This window comes from Symphodus melops (assembly GCF_947650265.1).
Source record: "Symphodus melops genome assembly, chromosome: 8".
In the NCBI taxonomy this organism is placed as follows: domain Eukaryota; kingdom Metazoa; phylum Chordata; class Actinopteri; order Labriformes; family Labridae; genus Symphodus; species Symphodus melops.
In genome coordinates this window covers 4,057,794-4,082,776 of record NC_136698.1, presented here as the reverse complement: position 1 = coordinate 4,082,776, position 24,983 = coordinate 4,057,794, and the positions used below count along the sequence as shown (strand labels likewise).

The 24,983-nt window shown below is 40.5% G+C and overlaps 1 long non-coding RNA gene across 8 annotated transcripts in view; it reads right to left on the bottom strand.

The window, feature by feature from the left end:
* The window catches only part of LOC306828788, a 100,679-nt gene that overhangs the window by 72,305 nt on the left and 3,391 nt on the right, over positions 1-24,983 (bottom strand). For 5 of the 8 annotated variants that reach the window (XR_013779781.1, XR_013779783.1, XR_013779784.1 and 2 more), the window contains 2 exons: positions 14,886-15,174; positions 13,051-13,217 (listed from right to left, as the gene is read on the bottom strand). This is a non-coding gene — a long non-coding RNA (uncharacterized lncRNA). Of the gene's footprint in view, positions 1-13,050; positions 13,261-14,885; positions 15,175-23,031; positions 23,147-24,983 lie in introns of those variants that run through there. The other 3 variants (XR_013779788.1, XR_013779782.1, XR_013779786.1) reach the window with 3 other exon arrangements.

The following is a 24,983-nucleotide window of genomic DNA, read 5'->3' as shown; positions in this document are numbered from 1 at the left end:
CTCTTTTTATTTTACCTCCTTTTACCCCAAAGTATTTTTTCTTCTAGTGCTTCCTCTCACAAAGGGCAGTTTAAAGTTTAAAGGGCCAGTTTCCTCCTCCTGGTTTTTGTTCAGAGCTAAGCTAGTATTAGCTAAATCACTGTGTGAAAATGTTGAGTGATGTGCTTTTTCAGAAAGGGATCTAAACCCTAGAATAATATTCTGCACACACTCAGTGACTGCTAAGGCCATTAAAGGTGGAAATACTCAGTACTTGTTTTGTGATTGTAATTAAGCAACAATGTCGTCAAGTCTATATATTTCAGAGGATATACACGTTCCTGTATTTACATAGGTTTTAATCCAACAGAGTTATTAAATTGCAACAACTAAAACACAACCCAATGACGGCCTTGGTTGTTCCAGCGTTAATTCATTTTATACCATTTTAATGACTATTCATTTGCAAAACTCCCTAATCATGTCATGAATCAGAAAACAGCACTGCTCGTGTAGCTCTTAAAAAACAAATACTCAGGCCCCAGAATGTAAATGGATTCATATATTTAAATGAGCAGTGTGCAGCAGAGAACATGATTAGGTTCAAGGAGAAAGAACTTGGTGCTAATTCCTGCTCACATGAGTGATTGGGAGGAATGAACAGGGAGGTCCTGATCAAAGCTAACATTGTAAGCTAACATTGTACTGTATGCTGGTGAGCAGATGGTGGGCCATAAATCCTCAGCCGGGCTCTGACACATATTAGCATTCAGTTAGCAGCCCACAGCTTGCCAGCCATTTAGGTAATATCTCCATCAGATCACTTTGGAAATGGTGATGGAGTGAGTTGGGGGGATTTTAATGGTTTCCACGACTGTATTGTGCTTAGTTAGACGGAGCTCTGGCTGTGCTGTGAAGTGTTGCTGTTCGCAGCGGTAGGAGTCTGCATGTGTTGACAAATACGCTCATCCCTGCCCATTTCACTCCATAAAGCGTTCACTGGCACCAGCATCCACGAGCATACTTTAAATGAATACACAAAGAGCCAATACATTTAGCTGTGATTTTCATGGATTGGCTAAAGCGTTCAAATCCTGGGAAATGCTCATTTGAAACACATTCAGATTTTCTCTTGTTGGAAATGGGGGTAGAAAGTTTTTTCAACAGGCCCACACAAACATTTTGGTCAGAAATGCACAGTGAGGGATGTGTTCAACTTTATTTTTGTTAAACGTATAATATGTTGAATTTTAAAATAGCTAAATGACAAAAACTTGACTAAACATGTTATTTTTTTGTTGATTACTTACAATACCACAAATATTTTACACAGCCAAGGCCAAAGAAATCATAAATTTTTTAGTTTTAGGCCACCATGACAACATATTTATCGTTGACCTTCGTCTCGAATCACACCTCTAAGTAAAGGTCATGTTTAGTGTTTATTCATTTCTTGTCTCTGTGTTTCGGATCCTCCTCTCGTTCCTGCCCTGTGTGTCGAGTCCGCCCTGATTACCTGCACCTGTGTCTCGTTGCTCCCTGATTGTCAGTGTTTTTAATCCCAGTGTCTCCTTCCTCATGTTGCCAGTTTGCAGTGTTTCGATCTTGCTTCCTAGTTCTAGTGTTTTTGTTTCAAGACCTTGTGTATGACTTGTGCCTGCCTTTTCGCCAGCTCCTAGGGATTAGTTGCCTTTCTGTCTACTTTTGTACCGAACCTGATTTAAGGGCCGTCATTTGAACAAACCTCGGAGTCAGCGTGTGTCCATACATTGTTTGTCACTATGTCAACCACAACCCATTTCTCAGCTTTGATCTCGAAGAGATACACATCTTAGTTTTTCCATATTGTGTCATATTTCATATTGTACCTATTTGACATATGTTTTTAGAAAATAAATTTAGACTTTTTTTAACATATAACCTGATTAGTGACACAACATATTAAAAAGAGTTCTGTGGGAATCATTTGCCCTAGATGTGTAATGCTATAAAGTTTGCTTCAAGCTTTACACCGGCAAGATTTATTTTTAATTAGATGGTCGCCATTTGAAGTCATCAGCGCCTTCGCTAATAAAATGAAAGCTGATATTTACATCTGTCACTACATCAGTCTGTCAACTTGAGACTTAAAATTCAAACATCTCAAATCCCATTAGCTACAGGCTGCATGAAGGCTGTTATTGTATGTAGCCTATATGTTCTGATCAATACAGACTCGCCATCAGGTAGAAAGACTCATTATTTTAAAGTCAGCTGTTGCACACAAGAGGAGCGGATGTTACGGGACACGTGGTGTGACCAAGCGCTGAGATACTTCACTCCTAACAGAAGAAAGCCGTTCCTTCTTCGCCACTGAAAGATGTGCATGTGCTACACCATGCCCCATGTTTTTAAAAAACTCCAGCTTTTTTTACATTTCTTGATTCTACTTAGGTCTGCTTGTTGGGATTCATCTGCGTTTGTTAGAATCTTCTACTGTGAGTTACTGAGGCTATGAAAAGCCTGATATATGTCCAATAAATAAATCAGGGTTTTTATTTAGAACAGTATTGCAGCCTATCAAAGCCCTACTTTCTGAATGATTATTTTACCAGAAACTTGAGAAAATCCTTTGATCATTTCCAAAAGTAATCTTCTAGGAAAAAGTGTTTTCCTTTGCTGAAAAACGTTTTTCTGTTTTTTCTCATTTAGATTTCAAATTACTCAGATACCACCAGTGTCATAACCCTGCTTTTGATTTATGGTGACAGATCTCTCCTTTAGTTTATTCTTGGTTTATGAGTTTGGCATTTAAACTTGGAATTCTGGTGTAGAAACTAATGCAACATATTCAAACTGTTCATCAGTGTATTATATATTACAATATTACAAGATTAAGAGTTTGTGCAGTTCTGTGTTTGCATTGCAACACGCAGAGAAGTAATGCTGTAAACTCACTAAGTGACACTTTACACACTGACAGACTGAGTGAATGACTCTGCTGCTGCACGGATTGGGTTGCAGTCTGTGGGCTGAGAGTGAAAGGGCAGCAGTGAGAAAGAGCGAGACAGACAGAGAGTGAAAACTGAGCGTGTGTGTGTGTGTGTGTGTGGGGGGGTTAATTGTGGTTCAACTGCGACGAACAGCTGAGAGAGCTCATATATGGCATAGAAGAACAAGCATGGTGACAGGAGACTTGACAACACAACCTGTTTTATGGTGACAAGTGTGTGTTTGACAGTGTGTGTGTGTGTGTGTGTGTGTGTGAGAGAGAGAGAGAGAGTGGGGGGGGGGAGAAAGTGTGAGAAAGAAAGAGTGAAGAGGGTGCTAAAGAAAGGCAGGTGAGCGGTGCAGTGCCCACCCAACATGTTCACACGCCTCCTTTAAGAATAGCAAAGAGTCTTGGTAAGCAGTTTCTACAGCGGGGTGCTGATTGGGAGGATTCTTTGACTTTGTGTGGTAGTGTGTGTGTGTGTGTGTGTGTGTGTGTGTGTGTGTGTGTGTGTGTGTGTGTGTGTGTGTGTGTGTGTGTGTGTGTGTGTGTGTGTGTGTTAGAGAAACTTAACTGAAGAAAAGCAAAAGAAGAGGACGGTCTATCCGTCACCTGTCACGTAAAGCACCAACAGGAAAGGATCTAAGAAAGATCACGCTGATTTCTGTTACTGATGAGGCTTAGCGCGGACGACAGCAGTCAAGGTGCGGTAAACTTAACACCAGGTTGCAAAATAAGTATTTGCCCGCTTTGTGTGTGGCTGCAGCTGTGTGTGTGTGTGTGTGTGTGTGTGTGTGTGTGTGTTTTCTCGATGCGTAAGCACAGGGTTCAAATCATCAAAGCAGCTCCTCTCAGCTCAGTTTTCAGAGAGCAGCTAAAGGTTAGACTTATGTGTTGCTACTTACAGTAACACACATAGACTGCTTTACACCGTATCATTACCACTACAGAGCTCAGCCGTCAATCACACCCATCCAGTGAGCTGAAGGAGGTCATTCCAAAAAGAGGAACACAACATTTGAGACGTTGTTTAGATAAGTGTGGCTGAACCAGGAGGGTATTATGAATATATGCAATTCTTTCTTTTAACTTTATTTAAGAAAGCAGGAAAACTGCTCTTATCTCACTTTGGGGTTTTTTTATAGCACAGTCCTCATCATAGGAACAAAACAGAGAGAAGAGGTCCTTGTGTGAGTAAATGTGCTTTGCAGAAGTGATTGAACATTTTGACAGCACATCTTGAAGTTTAACAGGATTTAAGCATAATGCCTGTTTTGATGCCATTAGTCATCTCTATTCTCTTTAAATTATTGTTCTAACTGGATAAAAGAAAAGTGTAATGTATATGTGTATCCAAAGTCAGCATTTGCTGTTTCCAGCCATTTGAATGTGGGACAGTTGCTGTTATTTGTCTTATATGAATATATCATATTGGGCCTCCAAAACCAGAGTTTGGACGTGTCACTGTAGGCCAGGGATAATGGAAGAGTTACTTTTACCATTTAAAAACGTTTTATTTAGATATAAATATGTTGCAGATAATTTTAAAATAACATTTACGTCACATCTAGAAAATCAAATATTATTCATGTTCATATATAGGGCCCATTCTTGGGTGAATGCAGTTGTAAATATTTGACCACACAATTTGATGAAATGAGCTGAAACCCTGAAACCCACGGTCGTGAATAACAACTTGTCGTCTTGTCACTACAAATAGACCTGTGACCCATTATGGGGTCAGCAGCCATAGTTTAGGAAACGCTGACTGTCAGTGACTTTCAGACCCTTTTAGCTCTTGTTCATTCATGAAGCAGCAGGCGTCAAGAGGGAAAAGTGAAAGGTTAAAGCTGCTTCTGAAGTCCTGTGAGTTCTCAAGGCCCTACGTCACAGACGCACATTAAAGGATCATCATTGTTTGTTCACCACATTAACATTAATCGAGGGCAAGTTTCTCTAATGCTTAACCACAGATAATTTGCTTTTTGCCCTGCTATCGTTGTGTAATTTCTGTATTGATTGGGCTGTAATGTAATATTTATATGTATTTATTTGCTCAGCTGGAATAAAGCAGTTTAAAAAAAGAAAGGACATTGATATGATACTCATTCTTCAGAGGCTGCAAAAGTACACACTCCCTTTATTTAACTCAAAGGACAGATTTTGGAAAAAAAGGAAACAGTACTGAACTTTACTAAAGTAAAAGTGACTTGTAAATGTCCTCATTTGTAAATATAGCCCTCTGAAGATGTTTCTACACGCTGTCACACAATGATAACTGAACCTCAGGTCATATTTGGGAGACTAATTATTAAGTGAACATTAGTTTTGCCTCTAAACCTTAACCCATTGAAGCCTGATTGATACCTACAGAGAAGCCTTGTAAGCCCTGTGATTGGAGCACTGGGTCGTATCCTATCTCCTGCATTTACAACTTTTTATTTGCTTTTTTTCAGTACATCTTTTATGTTGTATTTATCATATAAGGTCTGCAGTTCAAGCTGTCTTGTTTTCCTATTAAAGATCCTGATATTGGGAAGGTGGTGTGTAATGATACAAAAACAACACATGCACTATACTAAAAATATACACAGCATTTTTCGCAAAATGTAAGGAGTTGAAAGATTTTCTTGTGTGTGAAAATGTCAATATTTATTGTCATAAGTTTGTCCCTGAGACACTCTGCTATTTTTGCATTATATTGTGTTCATGTTCAATTTTAATTCACAAAGCAAGAACCCACTAGCACCCTGTGAAAGTGATCAGGATCGTTTCTTATATCTTAAATACCTTCCCTTTTTTTACTCTCACTCATCATTAAGAACTATTTGGGAACTCGTTGTTCATCAAATAGTTTACACTGACTCGTCATTTGGACAGATAGAATGACAGCAAGATGTGCAGCAACTGCCCGGACTGAATTCAAACCGACATCGTTGTGGTATGCGTCTCAGCATGCTGAGCCACCAGGACGCCAGATCTGGTCTTTGAAGCCAGAGTGAGTTCCCTGAGGCCAACAGCAGCAGTAGCCTGGGGGGTATCAAATGTGTTCGAGCTGCCCCACTAATAAGATAAGTGGGCTAATGCTAGCATAGAGGTTTGCCACTCATCTCAATCTGTCGTGTTTAACAGTCTCACAGGAATAGCTCTGAAATTTAAATGCTGGACGGCTGTTGATGGAGGGGAGAAGTGAAGTGTGTGTGTGTGTGTGTGTGTGTGTGTGTGTGTGTGTGTGTGTGTGTGTGTGTGTGTGTGTGTGTGTGTGTGTGTGTGTGTGTGTATTTAGGTATGTAATGGTGTGGAGGCAGCACGGGTGAAGCAATGTAAGACGCTGGCGAAGTCTTATGGAACATCAGTTGACACTAGAAAAATACAGCTGCCAATAAATCTCCAACAACAGCCACAGACTCGAGTTTCGCACTGTGATTTATCGAAGTTGTTCCTTTTAGACTTGCCATTTGGGAGCCAGAAACTCTGTAGGTCATTTGTACAACTTACTTTTCAACTTTAAAAGTAAATGCGGAGCAAAAATGTAAGGAGACTGACAAAAACAGCTTTTTATTTTTTTATTTGTTCTCATTTTTCTCTTTTGTAATTTCTTCTCCTCAAGTTTAAAAAGATCCAGATTAAATGTTTGTATTCGAGCAGTGATCCACCAAACACTTCTTCTCGAAATGTCAAGTGTCTGTTTGAAAACTGGGCTTAATTAGAGTATGTGTGTTTTAAGGTGAAAGCTATTACTCTCATTCAGTCAGTATTGATCTGCACTATAAGCACTGATCAGCTCTGCACAATGTTTATTAGACTGAGCCGGGCTTGTTGAGACATAATGCCTAATTTCGTTTGAGGAGCATGATACTTGTTTATTTTCGTTTAGTATGCGGATTCTGTTTGAATCTGGACAAAGGGCTTTGTCACATATGACTGGGCAGTTTTGGGCTTTTATAGCTATTAAAAGTGTTTTATTTGAGGGGGGGTTTAAACACTCAATGAAACTCATTCACCGCCCCAGCATGTCTTCAGAGCTGCTGCTCACACCTTCAATTGTTTCTCACAGCTCAAGGTTTTTGGGTTAAAAGTCTATCCATGTTCACAATGTTTATTATCTTGATGACACAGGTGGACACAGTGAAATCAATAATAAATAAAGTAGTATCAAATTAGAAATCATTGTCTCTAAAAATCTTCTTTGGTTGAAGATTTTAGTGATTTTAGGGCTGCAAGTAAGCTACGGCTCAAAAACCGAAATAATTGACAAAATAAAACAAATATTTTGAACAATTCCTTCATATTTGATGGATAACTACAGTTTACTCTTAATGATCATTGTTGTGCTTCTCCTTCTTAATACTCTTTTTTTCTTTATAACAGTGGACATCTTTAAAAAGGCTTTTCAGTGGGAAGTGAAAGTGTGCAAGCAAAAACACTGCAGATTAAGAGGCTTCTTTCACATTTACTGTTGAGTTTCAACTATCAATAGAATCAAAATATAAAACATTGTTCATCTTAATTCAGGCTAATTTAATCATGAGACCTCCATGAGACTCATTTATTGTAAGGACTGTGTGTTGAATGACGGGAATTTCCTCCATTAAAACTTCTCAAGAATTAAAGTCGACTTTAAACTCAATTAAAACACAAACAAGTATTTTACAGAAAAATGAAAAAATAAAAAACTTCAAATGGTACTTTATTCCAGTGGTATTCCAGGTCTGACACCCTGGACATGGTTCACCTTCATTGCCCACATTTTGGCAGCAAACTACATGTCAATGCATCATTAGTCTAATTATATTCATGCTGCTCCATTAGCTCACTCAACACACAGACATCTTTAGACGCAAACAGCAGGTGTTTATTATAAATTAATAAAGGTGATAACAACAATTTAAATACAGACCATTCTGGTCCTTCCTTTGATTACAGATATTAAGATATAAGATAAACTGAAACCTGTATAGTTATAGAGTTTTTTCCTTGTTTTTTAACTATATATATCTTAATTCAGTCCAAATAAAATAACCTGCCATTGGAGCATTGACATGAGGCAAATAACATTTCAAATATTAGGTTACCTCCATAGTAAGCGCCTTGATTAAAAATGGGATCAATCCCAGGATAAGGGGGACACATTTGTGAGTTGACTGGTGTTATCTTTCTTCATCACATGTTTTTCCTCTCTGCCATTGAGTGCCGGCATAAATTACTGAAATGGCCTTTAGAGAACATTGAATTTGATCTTCGCTTTCCCCACCCGAGTTTGTTTGCTAATGGCCGTGTGGACACTGCACACTCTTAACACATTCAAATCCCCCCCCCCCTTCATTGCCCCCTCGCCTCCCGTCTCTAAAATGAAACAACCTGGAAACCACCATCAACGACCGAGGAAGCTGGCACTCCATAGTAAGCACCTCGATTACAAATGTTATCAATCCCGGGGTAAGAGGGAGCTTAGCACTTGTGGCAGTTTTTCTCATCAGCAGTGGTTGGATAGGGGCTCGTTGACGGGCTGATGAGAGACAGGGACAGCAGTTTGTGTGTTCTTTAGTGAGCGTACGTGTCTATCCTCTAAAACTTGACTCCCCCCACCCACCCTCCCTTAAATATCCTGTCGCCTTCGGTGTTTCTTTCTTGCTGTTCTTCAGTATCTTTACTCCTTGCCCTCCGCCAAACCTTAAGAACCCAATCGTCTCAAATTCAGCCCACTGAAATAATTAAGGGGTTGCATGCCGCCAAAAATAAGGGTGTGTGTATTTCTGAAGTGGGGAGGGGACATGTGTTTGGAGTCTCAGGATGCCAGGATGCCTCCGGCTGGGTTCAACTTGTTAGGAAAACTGCGTATTGCCTTACACTTCCGTTGACTTGACTGCAGTATCGATGGTGGTAGAGGAGGGTGTGTTGGGTGTCCGCCACCCCTTGGCTGCCCCCCCCCCCCAAGGATGTGCATGTTTACCGAGGTGTTCTCACAAACATTTGCCCAGCGCAGCGCGACCGACAGGCCCCATGGGCATGAAGAGGTGTTTACAGTTATTTTGCACTTTGAGCGTCACCGCGGGCACACGTGATGCACTTCGAGGCCGTGTATTCATTATGGCAACGATTCAAACTAATGAAGTGTTCACTTTCACTCATCGCAGAGCTCAAATAGAAAATGTGTCCGTCAAAGACTTAAAACATTTAAAATATTCAGAGGTCACCAGAGTCATTAGAAACAATCATCTTCTATCATCTGCCACTGCAGAAGTAAATAATATAGTACATAAGGCTGCTCCCTAAAACTCAAAAAATAGAATTCCTGTTTTTCATTTGAATCTTTGCTCTTTTATTAAAGAGCCGAGCAATAATTACGCAGGTCGTAAGCTTAACAAATGTGGTCTCAAAATGACCACAAAACCTTCAAACTAATAAGGGCAGCAGACAGTGTGACACAGTGCAGCATGAACCCTCGTCTGTTTGCTGCTCTGATGCTCTCTGCTCAGGTGATGACTGTCTCAAAGTCCGCTGAACTACTTTAGAACCAGAAACTGGTACAACCTCCTCTGAAGCCGCTGACTGTCAAACAAGCCGTCCACTTTCTTCGACTGTCTGGGAATCTAAAGTTTTTTTATTAACAGATGGGGGCTAAAGTCATTAAACCTGAGTCCTCCCAGAGAAACACAAGACTGACTTGAACTGTTATTTAGATTCATGATGCAGCTGGATTCTGTTTCACCAATTGATTTTGGAATATATTCAGTTTGACCATATGGGGAAATATGATCACAGTTCCTCATACGTTTGCATCAAATATACCCGACTAAATCAGAAAAAAAGTACACAAATATAAAGTAAGCTGACACGTCTGCCTCTACTTTGTTTTCCTTTTTCAGTTGAGTTAATGCACAAAGCACAGATACAACACAGTCCAGTCTAAGAAACTAACTGCACAAGAAATGGATGCAAAAAGAGAAGGACATTTTCCTTACATTGGTTAATTCTTAATTATCTAACATGTATGTTACGCTCTGCAGGCACATTGTGCGAGCATGTCCGTCGAAGCACAGAATGAGGTTGCAGTCTCACAAAAAACCACGCATTGCAACATAAAAAGAGCCTTAACCTGACACAGACATACAAGCAAAAACACAAAGACAGACATTATGAAACATGCTACACATGAACCAGTATTCATTTTCACTGCCAGGGATGAACAGGGAACACAGACATATTGCACACACAGACACACAGATGCACACACATACACACAATTCATAAGCATGCAGACTGGGGAGCAGGCGTCCTTTTGTTGGAGGGAGAATGGGGAGTGTGAAGGACGTGACGAGGGAGATAAGTGTCCTCCAGGGCCCTGAGGTTACCCTAATGGTGTCATACATCACCCCTCACAAAGCCATGCAGAGCAAAGTTGTCAATGCATGAATGCTGCACTATTACTATCGGCCATTTTAATCATGGCACCTGTCACTGCGCTAATCAACACCATAACTTCACACTGGAAATCACTCAGAAAAACTCTCTTGTGCTGCTGTGTACCGGGAACTGTACACAACGCAGGCAGTAAGTTATGCAGCGCGGTCCGTGGGCTGCTGTGCTGAGGGGATGTGACTTTGTAGTGCATCATTGCCCTTGTTTAATGGAGGCTTGGCTTATCCTAAGCAGTTGTTGTGACAATGCTAAATGCCGCTTTTATGAACGTGCTAAAAGGGATTTCCCCTACTGTCAACACTCCCCTCCCCCCACCTGAACACACTCACAAACAGCCTGTCCGGTGTGGCCTGCTGAGAACACATACACCCAAAAAAGTCTTCCTTTGTCTCTGCATGACAATCATCTCATCTAAAGGAGTATATCTGGAGTAACTCGGAAAATGTGCCTCTCAGTTTGCGTTCAACCTTTTTTTTTTTTAAAGCTTAGAAACACACAGATTCCTGACATACCTGTAAAATGACTTAACTGCTAATGGATGGTTTTCATGCAGCATCCATATTGGCACAGTCATCATACGAGATGTTAAAAAGTAAAATGTCTGACTCAGGCTGTCTTGATTTTAACTGAAATAGTTGGTACTTAAAACTTGTTATAGTATCACATAGCTCTTTAAGTCGCCCTTCATAAGAAGTCTATGTGTAAAGTTTGACAATATTAATTAACCCATTAGCTGCTATGTAGCGAGACTTTAAGAAGTAATTAATCCCATGCATGTGTCACCAACAAAGCAGCGGAAACTATTCATGTCTTGCCCAAGGACGATAGGGATCGTACCCTCGACCTCCTGGTTGAGAGACGACGACTCAACCACTGATCCACAGCCAGCAACTATACATTTAAATTAATTCGTATTGTCAAAGGAGAGGCTAAAAATCCATACAAAACATGTATTTCTGTCATAAAAGGCATAGTAAGAGTATTGATTTCAGACATCAGTGGAAAATATGTCTATACTTACAATATATATATAATATACAATATATGTATATACAATATAATATATACAATATATACAAAGGACCTAAAAGAGTATTCATAAAACGTCATTATTTAGCTCATTTCCAGTCAGGAGAACTGAATAGTGTCAGAGAAAGAATGTACTGAACATTGATGAGCAACAACAACTGCGACAAATAAACATAAACCCTCACAAAGACAACAAATGAATGATGCCAACTCTTAAGGCTACTACAATCTAAGTAGTATTAATATTTCTTGCAGTGCTTTTGCACTTTGGCAGCGAGTTCCCAAGCTGTTGAAATTGTTTTAAAAAATGGAAAGTGTTTTACATCATGATTGATGTCCTGGCATCATGTCAGCCCCCCTCTGTGTATCTTCTTTCAGGTTCAAACTCTCTGTAGATCCAGCTCCCCAAAATAAGACGGATACTTTGCTTGAGACCAAGCAAAGTAAGAGTTATGGGGGCAGCTGGGGAAGGGCTGGTAAAATATGGAGGATTTCTAACTATAAAGATACTGATATCTCAGTGTGAGTGATGGAAACATTCATGGTGTTGGTTTCAAGACGCCCTGTTTGGGTAGCACTAGAGTGACACTGGGTCAGGTTACAAACTATTAGCATTCCTCTGGATCGAGACTTTAAGACTGCGGGAGGTTTTGCCCTTTACATAGAAGAACATGAAGTGAAAAGACGGCAATGCAATAATGGAAGAAAGAGTGTAAGCAGCTTGAGAGAAATATGGAAAATGTTTGTAGAAGCAGAAACGTATCTTTTGTGCTGATAAGTTTGTGTTTAATACCACAAAGGGTTACAATTAGATTTTCAGTGTTGCACAACTATTCTCAAGGTTGATATCATAAATAGTTGTTCAAAAGAACATGATGGACCAGTATAATTAATAATTTAATATTTGTCTTGGATTATCTCTTTAACTATTAGTCTTCTGAAAGCACTTACAGAAGGACATTGTTTCCGGTAATCAAAAGATACCAGCATGTGCTCTTTGAATTGGAAATTTGGGAACGCGGAACGCTAAAGGAAATTGTTGAGGTGGAAGCAGGCAATGCTTCTTATTTTTTCCCTTTTTCCATAAAGATGTAGAAAAAGCAAAGTGAAGAGCTGAAGTTGAGTTGGATGCGAGGAGCCGTGTTTGAAAAAAGAACTGGTGCTTCTTATGCCACATTGTGTCATTATCAAACCCGTTTTAACTAATGAGATACATTATCGTTAATCACCTACTCATTAGGAGCGACAAGCTGAAGAGAGACTCGACAATGACACACACACACACACACTGATACACGCATACATATGATGTCCTCTGAGCTCTGTGGCTCCGGGAAATTTTGATGAATTCTTGGACTGGATTATAGAAACACGAGCTAGAAATCTTGACAATAATCTAACCTTTATCCACAGCTCTAAGGCAGCTTGTGTGGTGTCTTTCCCCCAGCAAGAGGCACCGTACCCCGGGTTAAGCATTTAGAGATTCTGGTTAATGATGCCCAAGCCTCCCTTTCCTCCCTTGATGCCATTAGATCCTCATTTTAAAGGAGAGTGATGGGCCAGGCTTGCAGGGTTATCTGGCCTATCTTTTAATCATAAATGAGACCCCTCCTTCGTCCGTCTCCCCCCCCCCCCCCCCCTTTACCTACCTTCCGCCTCTCCCTCTGTGGGTTGTGGAAAGTGCTGTCTCAGCATTCTCCTCTCCCCCCTCCATCCTGTTACTGTCTTTATGCTTTTCCAGACCATCGCTGATCAGGGGCATCAGTTCCACCGGGGTGACTCCTTCGCCGTCACTTACGAGTTTCAGAGTCCTCTTCTGTCCAAGAGAACGGGCGAGATGGAGAGAGAGTGAGGGAGGGCTTTGGAGGGGAAGCAGAGAGGTAAAAATAGGGTCATGCCAAAGACAGGAGGCTCCTCAAAAGTCCTGCTTTAAACTTCTTTCACGAGTGTCGGCATGCAGTAGAAGGGGATGAACATCATCTGCTATAAACAGTTCAAACGCCATTACTTCTGCAGTAATTGACACAAAGAAACACTTTACACACTCCCTCTCATGCACCAATTCTCCTTTTTGTAGACTGCTAAGTTTATGTGCAAGGCCAAAAAAAGTTTTGGAGGAGTTGGTAAAAGGAGATCATGCATGCTCACCTGCCAGCCTGGGCTGTGATATCTACTCCTGATCACCTCAAACACACACATCACCATCATCCCCCCCCCCCCTCAGTCATTGTCTCCGGCTGCAGTCCTGCAGGGGGTAAACGTCAAACTCTCCAAATTGGATGAAACATTATAGGAAATATTATGAGGCAGCCTGCTGCTGTAATGGCTGGAGGCTTCTGGTTAATTGAGTCGTTGCCCGCCTTGCATACTGAACAGGACCCGAGGATGGCCCACAAATCTGGGGTGGGACAGTGGCAATTTCTTTTTTTTTTCAGAAGACACTTTATCTTTGTTGGTTATTGTGCAGGAGAGACAAAGCCAGAAGGAAGAGGCAGGAGAGATACTTTAACTGACTTTCCATAAATCCCTCAGTTTACAGACGAATACCAAACAGCTTCAACATGACTGTTATTTTTATCTTGAATATTTTTAATCTAATGAGGAGAAATTGTGCTACTTTATCCTTTAAGCACTGACATATTACAATGACACCAAGTTCAAAGTCCCTAGACAACTTCAGAGCCATCCCTCCGGCAGTAAGGCTAAAACTTTCTCCGCCAGAGTCACTGAATAATTTGGCCTCTTTAAGTCTGACACACTGAAATCTTTTATCCACAATGTTAGTCGGAAAAAGGAAGACAGAGCTGAAATTTTAAAGAGATGAGATGGGGAAAAAAAGCCAAGTGAAGTACTTTTGATCATCGCTGCGACAAGGCTGAGAAGTAACATTTAGTCATTAATGTCTTAGTGGATATATATCCCAGGATTTATATATTAGCATTAAGAGAAGCCTATTAGTAACGTGGCCCATCCTTATTCGGGGTCACTGCCAATGAGTAATAATCTTATGCAAATATATTCTGCAGGGGAATGTTCTGATGATTACTATATGCAGATTCAGCCCACTCTCTTCCACTGGGCCTGAATTGGGCAAAAAAAGGAAATATCCACCGATTGTTAATGATTAGAAAAAAAAAAAGAAGAAAAAAAAAAGCTGAACTATACATCACATTTTACATTATTAAGAAAACATAGTTTCAGTTATATTACTGGTAATAAATTCTTTAAGAGGAGAACTATACATCTGATTTGTAGTGTGTATAAGTGCAAACTTTAATACTTTTAAATCGGTCACTTCCTGATCCCGTTGTTGCTCAACCATCAATTAGAATTTGTCCACAATTCGTCCACAGTTTTGGAGGGAGCAAAGGTGAAATTGCAATTTAGAAATCTGGAAATAGCATGTTGATATCCTGAAAAGGCTGTCACACTCATATGTGTAAATAAGTGTTTAACATTTATAGAGATGGCACTGATACCTTACCGATGTTCACTGAAACGACCCTTTAGTCGTAGCTGTGTTCACAGACTGTGCGGAGAAGTGCAAGTTTCTCGGCGGCTACTTCATCAACATTTCTCGGTGGGTCAGTGTCCTTCATTGCAGAGCACATCAATTCAGAAGGGACATCGATCACCGCCGCCGCCCGTCACATTGACCAGCTCATTAGCTGGACTTAATATACGCCCAGGGAGCTCTGAGGCCTGCGTGTCAGTCTCGCACTCTGCAGGAAGTTGGCTTTGAGGTGGACACGTTCAGGATACAGCTCTTCCTGCTGCTGCAATAAAGAGAGAGAGAATAATGTAATACAAGCATTAGAGATTCAGGATGATGGAGTAAAACAATCTTGATCTAACTGCAACACAATAGAAATCATAACATTACAAGTGTGAGGTCAGAGAAAAATGGACGCCATGTGGATATATAAATGAGGGAAGAAATCTGTTATTTAGCGAGGCGGAACGTAGAGGGTCGGACAGAAACGTGAGAGAAACTGATGGATTAAAAATAAGTATTAAAAGACCATAGAGAGAAAACTGTTTTCATTATAATGACAAACAGTGTTTATCATTGTAATGGCCTCAGAATGTTGTTTGTGTATCATGGCCTTCTCAGTGAAAACAATGCTTCGTCCCACTCGTGTAAACATCCACTCCAGAGCAAACCAGAGCGCCAAAGCTGACTGCTCGCCTTGTCGGCCCGGCCCACTCACAGCTGAGGGCCACATTGTGCCCATTGTCTGACTTAATGGGGGCCTCAGAGAGGAGAAAAGGGGGAACTTGTGTAAACAAGCTACAGCTTTAGCATCTCAATGTCACTGAATGGTTGTCTGATGCGAGGCAATGCTTTTTGCCTGTTGGCGTGATGTATTCCTTCCTGGGCAAACTTTGGAAACAATTCTGCCTACGTAGCCTCTCAACTTTTTTTCTGAAATGTAATGAATAAATGGAGAATCTAAATGCTACAGAGCCACATTGTTACAGTCAGACTACGTTTTTTCATTGAACCTTACATTTTTTAATTGTTGTGTCAAATGCAACGGAGCATCACAAAGTCTACTGACCTCTGAGTGAGTTGTTTGCCTGGCTGGAGGCTACCACATGGTAGGATATTTAAAACACCCGTATACGAGGGAGGTTTAGCATCACTATAGTTCCCATTATGCTGCCTTTTATTCCTCTGATTTGGATGTGTTGGGTTGCTGTGTTTTTTATCGAGCAGAAAAAGGGAAACGGATAACACATTTGCTGCAACGAAACAGGATTGTTACACTTGAGTGCTGTTGCCGATTTTCTGAGGTTTAATCACAGACAGCCTGACAACTACAAAGTGAGTGTGAACACATAAATACACTTGACCTCTGCGTGTCCTCCGTATTTACCTTTTCAGACGGTCAAATTTTAAGAGGTAAACGGCTTTCCTGTCTCCAATGATTACTGGCTAAAGACATTCCTTTATTAGTGTCTAGTTTTGTAATGCTGCCAAATAACACTTTATTGCCCTTTAATTAAATATTAATGGTAGTGTCATTACATCTTCATTCATAATTAAAGAGCTACCAACGACTGATAGTGCATATTAATGTCATTAAACACCAGAACAGTGTGTGGTTTTTGTCAGATCGAGGTTTTCGTGCAGTTCTCTGGTGTTGGTTGAATTTATTTAAAAAGTAGAAAGCAGGATTTTTGTTCTTAATGAATGATCAGATCTTCAGATATTTTTTTTTGTGAAACTTCAGTCTTTTGTTGACTCTGTATCTTTGTTAAATGTTCTAGTATAGCTGCATTGTCATTCATTTACTGCCCTGTGTGCCCTTGAATTGCCCACCGGGGACGAATAAAGTTTTTTTAAATTAATTGAATTGATAATACAGACAGTTTTTACAGGATATTTTTAAAGCTGTAGTCTGCATACATTACTCGCACATAATAACACAAGCAATCCTGTCTACTTTTTAAGATCGTAAGTGATATGGATTAGAACTTCAGGAGATAACTGCACTATATTTCACCTTTGACCCCTACTAAACATCCTCTCCAACCACCAACTTATCAATGCCCCATTATGAGCTGCAGGGGGACTAGTAAGTAAAAAACAAGAGTCTCCATTCCAGCTAAATTGACCCCCCACTGCAGCTGTATATTACAGAGCCTGCGCCTCACCTCCCCCGTCACCCTGACTGCATGACTCCCTAAGACGTGCTAGGTATCAGAAATGCAGGATAACAAGGCACCTTTTGTTATTAATCTGGTAAACAGGAAGTGTCTGCCCTGGAAGCTAACATGATGACAGACACCAACAGCAGAAGCAGAAGCAGCTGCGGTCAACTTTGAACCCCCTTTGGTGATGTGACTTCTGACCCCGCCTCAGAGAAGGTCAGGCAAAACTTATCTCTCAATGAATAAACTGCGGTCTCTTTTAAAGTCAGCATGTTAATGGTTACCTGCAGCTCATGCTCTGGCATTCTCAAACAAAGTGGTACATGGATTGATTTTTATTTAAGAGGCAAACACTCTGGCAGGTAAAATAGAAAGGCTATTCCAGGACAAATGTTTCTAACTCTCAAGTGGACAAATCCTGCATCTGGGTCGGTGACCCAACTGGGTCTCCAGGCCTCAAGTTCCATTCTTGTTTTTGATTCTTTTATTGTTTTAATTTGGCGCCTGGGGGGAGGTTTTGGGGGGATGGAAGTGCCCAACAAACACTTCAATTTCAGGACACAGGGGTCCAATACACATGTTAAACTTCTGTAATAGGGATGCACTGATGCATCAGTTAAGCATGGGTAACAGCAGAAAATGGCACTGTTCATCAGCCAATCAGAAAATAATCAGCAAGCTTTATTTAAAGCATGCTATGGGTTTTTGTTGCATTACAAAAGTCCAGCTTGTATGCCTTTATTTGGTATTCTAGACAAAAGGTGAGCTCATTTACAACAGAAATAAACTGGTGGAAGTTCCAACACTTGTTTCAAAGCTCGATAGATAGACGCCCTCTCCATTATTACTAAACAATCTATTTAGCATCAATGCAACGGTGCTGTGCAGAGAATCTCACGACGACCATCAAGCCAGCCTGCTGCCTGATTAATTTGGAGGATGCAGCATCTTCATATTAGCCAAGAGAGGAGAGCCGAGGCGATGAACGAGTCTTTTCCACCTAGTGATGAAAGTCAAATTTGCACAAGTGCTTGGAAGCACTACACAAGCTGCAGCCATTAAAAGTCAATCGGGGTGTCTGCAGCATAAACAAATAGCTATGATTATTCCAACCTGCCATCCTCCGACGGCATTAAAACATCCTTCAATTAGGCAGGGCTGCAACAAACTCAAACCCAAACAAAGCTCTCTCTCCTCCTCTCTGTCACGTATCATTACTCCCACCCTCCCGCTTTTGCTCCCTCTTTCTCAGCACACCTTTCACTCATCATGATGTGTCAACTGTTTGCAGGAGAGGCAGCAAAGATGGCAAGCTCTTTGACCCACACAGAGATGGCAACTGTGCACACAACACACAGCATCTATTGTTTGCAGGCTGGATTAATCAGGGAACACCTTGGGGCCTTTACTTCTGAACTTTGGCCACACAGCTGGATGAGTATGGATGGACACGGAGGGTCAAGAGACAAGACAGATGAGCAACTTTTTCCTTTTCTTACTCTATGTTGCACTCAGTTTTATCCCAGCCAAACTCTAAGTTTAGTTCCTCCTGTTGAGATTGATCCCTTATCTCACAGGTAAGGCAATCAATTGGACACGTTCAACCAGCGAATAGAAGTCTGTTTGCTTGGACGATTAAACTGTATGTATATTTAACCTGTAGTGCAACATAACAAATAAGCTTGTTTACTCCATTAACCTCAGACGTTTTAAGATTTGGATGAGGCACCACTTCTGTTAGGTGTAAAAGGAAGCAGAACGAGCCTATTCTCACTTATATGTCATCAAAACAGCAGCTTGGAAGGCAGCCTAACTAGTCAAGATATGCAATGAAGGTATCTGTTGTGCGCTGTTTAACACTTATTTATTGCTTTGTTTTGACTTTAAAGTCAGGGAATTCAATTCGATTCGATTCAATTTAATTTCAAAAAACTTTATTTGTCCCCAAAAGGCCATTCAAACCCAGGAAAATCTGATGTAAAGTCTGCTTGAGATGACGGAGAGTAAAGGATGGATCAAGGCAACAAAGGACCATCCAGCATTAACTCCCTTTTGATGATTTGCACACATTCAAATATCATTAAAATGTGATATTTAAACTTCAGGTTACCAAACTAGAGTGGTACCAAGAGTGTCATGTTTGAAGATTAAGGCCACAAATATTGATACAGATTTGCTCATGATACAGCTAAATTCACAGTAGGATCACTTGACTGAATCAATGTCCATAATTTGACATTTCAGAAGCTGCTCTTCATCATGATGAGTACATAGTCCATGGTTTACTCTTGTTTAGTGTGTTAATTCCTTCTGTTGTAATTTTGTTCCTAGTTTAGTCTTAAGCGGTACCTGTTTTGTTTTGTAGTTCTTGTCCCCAGAGTTTCTTGCCTTGTATTTCTCCCTGCCTCTGTGTGTGCCCTCATTGTCTTCGCCTGTGTCATTAGTCTCACCTGTGGTTGATTACCCCATGTCTATTTAGTCTCAGTGGTCCTTCCCTCTGGTTGTCAGTACATTGTCCAATGTCAGAATTTCAAGTGTCAGTTCTTCCTTGTGATTCCTCATTGCTTCCTATGTTTTGATCTTTTATTTCAGATGGGCATTTTGGATTTCAATCTAATAGTTATTCTTTTGTTTGTTTTGCTTTTTTTATTAAAAATAAAATAGTGTTTGGTTTCAGCACATGGGTCCTGCTCTTTCCTGTTCATGACAAATATGTTAAGGCATCTAAGGCTTTATTCAGACTACCGCCCTAATCAGATATTTTTCCAAAATCAGATCAGTCCGATCTTAGTGACTGACTCTCCACATTACAAAATGCAAGTTACCAGTCCGTGTTGGGTCGGATCTGTAGGAATCGGATTTGAATCGCAATCGAAACCACCTATGCATGTGGTTTGAAGCAGAGAAAAATCTGATTTCAAGGTGCAATGTGAACAAGGCCCATGTGTTTCTCTCTGAGGCTTTTCTTTCTTGATTTTTTTTTTTTTTTGCACTGATCAAATCTTTAACTTATTAGATTGTTTAAGTTGATTAATGTACTCTACGTGTGACCTGCCCTCGGGGATACAAGCCTGACTATAAACCAGGCCTATGTTTCCATCATCACCAGGACAAGGTCTGCACTAATCCAATAGATTATGAAACTGTTCAACCCATGTGGTTGAATTAACAACATTCTCTAATTAAATATATGTGGCATTTTCTCAAGAAATAAGTCTGAAAGGGGAATCACATTTAAAGTGCCACAAACAGTACACTGAAGCTCGAGAGGTTTGTTATTGTACTGTATGTAGGCCAACTTCCGTCGAAAGAGGAGCCATTGTGCTATTTCCAGGCAGCTTTTATCCAGTGCCAGTCAGACAGGAGGAAAAACAGCAAAAACTCAAGCTACAGGGAATTTTACATGAAGCATGCTTATTTCCAAATCTGCAGATTTGCCAGAAGCACAAATCTTCCAAAAGGTTGCATTCATAGTTATCATAAAAAGCCACTGTTGTTGTAACATCTGTAACATCCCCCCGATACAACCGTGTGCTCATATCGTGTTTGAGCTACACCACAGCAGGAAGGGATCATAATTTACTGATAGATCTGAATGTAAACCAACAGACCATGCCTCAAACCTCTGCTTTAAGATTTTCACAGTAGATGTATACCAGACAGCACACGCACACAACTTTCTGTCACATGTAAAATAGAAATAAGCGTAACCTGAGTGTGTTGGCTCAAACACAAACTCACATTAAGACTTATGTTATCTGAATTATCGTGTTTCAAAAGCCCAAATAACACAGCCAAATGGTGTATTTGTTTTGCCAAATGTGTTTGTGGGACTAATGTGACTCATCTGTGGATGAAGAGATGCGCTTCCATCCCAGCCGAGGCTCACGATAGTCGTTGTCTGCTGCTAAAAAGCAGCTGAGCCTTTGTTGGTAGGTGAACACTGCTGCTTAAGTGCCTTATTTAAACAGTCCTTTGGAAACCGAATCACCAAGGTGCAAAGGAGCTATACATTAATTTGCAATTTGGGCTCCGTGCCAGAGAGGTTTGACAGAGTAACTAAACATTTCACAGTGGATGAGTGCGCTAAATGCATTGTGACAGGCACAGTGGTGTGTTTTGTTTCTAACAGAATACAGTGCACACAGAGGAAAACAAGCACACACACACACACACACACACACACACACACACACACACACACACACACACACTATAGCATGACACCTGCAACACACACACACACACACACACACACCTGTGCCGAGAGTCACACGCTCCTCTTACACTCTCTGTGGGGAAATAACAGACAATGAAAAATGGTGGGTGCTCAGAGTAATTTCAGATTAAGCTAATGGAATTTGAGAAAAGATTGTTGCAGAACATCATGGGAAAACATATCTATTATGGAGACATATTAGCAGTTTCGTTTGTCTGAGCTTTGTCCCTGTGATTTTTTATCCTTTTTTTTTATCTTCTCTGCGATCAACTTCGTTCTATTTATCGGCTTTATTGGCAGGAATGGTTCATTTTTGAAAAATGCTCTAAAAAAAAAAAAAAAACAACCACAAGATTATTGGTGGATTAGATAACGGCACTTTCCATTTTGGCATTTCATGAATAAATACCATGTAAGAAAAAGAAACAAGTCATATTAATGCGTGTGTACATTTCCTTCATGTATGTTTATAGGCTATCATGAAATATGTTTCATGTATATGATCTAGCATGTGTAGTGCAGTCACATTATTATTACAGTTATTGAGCTACCTACTGTAGGTATTCTCCGAACTGCCCGTTGAACTCGTTGAACTGCGTTCCCGTGTACAAGTTTAAATAGACTCACTGCGTGTTTAATAACAAAAACCTGACGGTCACACTATTTCAAAGGTCACACATTCGGCAGGGTATCAACTTTTACATATCTCTGCATTCCTTGAGCAAAATGGATTTTTTTATAACTCAATAAACTTGTTTTGAGGTAACAGGGCCTTTATGGTAATTGAATAACTAAACAGGATGCTTCAGTGCTGCTACAACAATCTCCACCCAGCCGGGGGCAAGAGGCTCATTTTGATTGGCAGCGAGGGTACTCCCTATCTATTAGAGCATTCAAGAAGAAAACAGGGAAACAGAAAGTTTCAAGCTGAAAGTATCAACACAGAGGGGATAGTGTTGGAAAGACGAGCAGTACAGGAAGCTGACATTTGCACTTGTGGCTCCCGTGACCTTGACCTCTCCTCAGGTCAGAAACTTCTCACGTCCCAGCTGTGAATAAATGTGAAAACTCTGAGGGATGAGAGCACATGCAGGTAAAAGTTTAAGGTCATATCTGCTGCCTGTGTTGGAGTACAGGGCCACAAGTGTGTCGACTTTCTTTCAGGTTGTTTCTTGTTTTGATCAGAGCTGGTCAGAAACAAAGTACAAACACTGGGACTTGTACGTCTTAGGTCGGGCTTCCGAAAACTTTTCACTTCTACCCCTTTGTTTTAATGCATATTTGTACCTTTGACTCCTAACTTTATTATGATGGGCATATTACTTTTGCTGATGCTTCTATTCATGAATTTTGTACATAAGCTTCCTTCACAAAAAGCAGCAGAACTTTCTTTTTTCCAAATTGGACTGGAGCAAAGTTGACATTCATGATTTACGTTATATTGTTGTCTTTACTTTATTTAAAGTTACAGTTCTTCAGTTTGCAGTTTACAGCCGGCCTCTTTTATACAGTTTATATATTTTAATTACTACTAGTACACTGTTTTCACTCTTACTACAGTAATGATGTTGAGTTTTAACTTTAACAGTCTTTTATTTCGCACATATCTGCGTTTCTACTTGAGTTCTGCTCCTGTTGTTCAGCTGTTTAACGTGTTACAAAAAGTTCAACTTCGTGAAGGTGCATTTCAAATTTTAGGGGAATTTCTTTTAAGGAAAAACCCTGAAAATGGCTTTCTGAGAAGAAGTCTGACCTCAATCCTGTCCAATGCCTTTAGGAGGAACCACAAATCCGACTATAAGTCTGGCCTTGTCTCTACATGGCGTTGGGACGCCTCGATGACGCTCTTGTGACTGTCTTGAGGTAAATCCATCTAGACGTGTTCCAAAATGTGGTGAAGGTCCTGAAACAGAAGAAAAAAAAATCTTAACTGAAATTAAGATGTTATCTTTCGACACATTAATCTTGTGAGGGTACAAATGGATCAATCTTATGTATGCTGTCCTTTCTGGTAATCTGATGTGGGTTTGAACCATTTATTCTCACATTTGGCTCTAAATACATCCTTAAACTCATGATTGTGAGACAAAAGTGCAAATGTTCTTCAAAACAACCTTAAGGCGAAGTGGTAACTTTTTAATTTATATTCGCTCTCTTTCAAATAGAGTTCATTCATTCAGCTTGCATGTGTGCTGTATATACCGTAAGCAACCTTGACATCAGAGAACAGCACCAACAAAATCTCACACAGACGAGGCCTGATTAACACATTAAGTGGGCTCAACATTTGCAATAACTCTGCTAATCTATGCAAACTTTCTTTAGCCTTGTTGCGATGTTGAATGCCTGACCGGCCGTGCAAAGGCGTATGGTAAAATATATTCTGTAAAATTCAGACAAAGGCTGACTTCTCTTCCGGCCCAACAAAGAATTCCAAGTTTCGCCATCCTGCCCAGCTGCCTAGAATAGACAACACAGCCTCTTTTGTCGGAGTGAGTCAATCTGTGTGGGTGTGAATGCATTAGCCCCTCACAACAGAATTATGCCCCTGGACGCCCCCACTTTGCTTTCAAATATTCTGTGATGGGTTCCCGCGGTCATGTTTAGATCACTTCCGGACGATGCTTCGCCTTAAGAGAAGATGAATAGTGGCCATTGAGATGCTGAATAATTATACATGGACCTGTGAAATGGGGAACACAAAACCCTCAGAGGGCAGCATGACAAACATGTTTTTCGGGGCCTAGTGACAAAGACCATGTTTTGATGTGACTGAGCATCTTCCCTGAATTGAGTCATGCAGTGGGTTTATTGCTGTGGTGTGTGGGCCGTCAGTCGCTCTGTTTGTCCATCTCTGCACTTTGCTTTTCACTGACTAATTGATTTATGAGAGTGTGCCTGTGCGTGAGCGTGTATATGTATGTGTGGGAGTTAATTCTTGCATGCATATGCTCATGTGTGGCAGTATAGAGTATCCATCTATGTGTGATGTTTGTGTGTGTGTGTGTGTGTGTGTGTGTGTGTGTGTGTGTGTGTGTGTGTCTGTCACTGCTGCCTGAGGAAAGGAATGGACCACAGCGGCAGACAAGCACTCACACAGAAACAGATCTCTCTGAAGTCATCGTTTCCAACAGCCTGCAGACCACCGTTCATTATCACGCACATCCAGCATCTGTGCAAATGTGAGTTCTCATGAAGGCCCATTGAGTACCGAACACAATTAATCTGCTCAGAAGAGCCAGCAGGACCTAATGATCTGTTCTTTCGAGGCAGCACAGCTCAGAATCTCTTTGAGTGATTGTCGTTAAATCAGTTTCCAGGAGGCTTTTTTTTTAGTATATAAATACATTTTCGGTGGAATTGTAATATTTGTCCATCATGGCATTCTGCTTATTGTTTCGTCCAAATATTTACCCACTGCCTCTGCTGTAGAGTCGTGGGTAATGATGTTCTGATACCATACTTACAATACAGACTTGAGTATTGGCCGTGAAGCTCAAATCAATATTTCAGATGTGAAAAGAAAAACTCATCACTTTCTTCATTTTAATTCATTTGTTCAGTTCTGTACAAATGTTTGATGTCACTATCATTATCATTCTTTACTTACATTTAATCACATGAAACTGTCTTCTTTGACTTCAGTCTTCTAGATGAGGTTTCTTTTAGGGCGGCATCATTCATTACATTATTTTTATTTTAGAT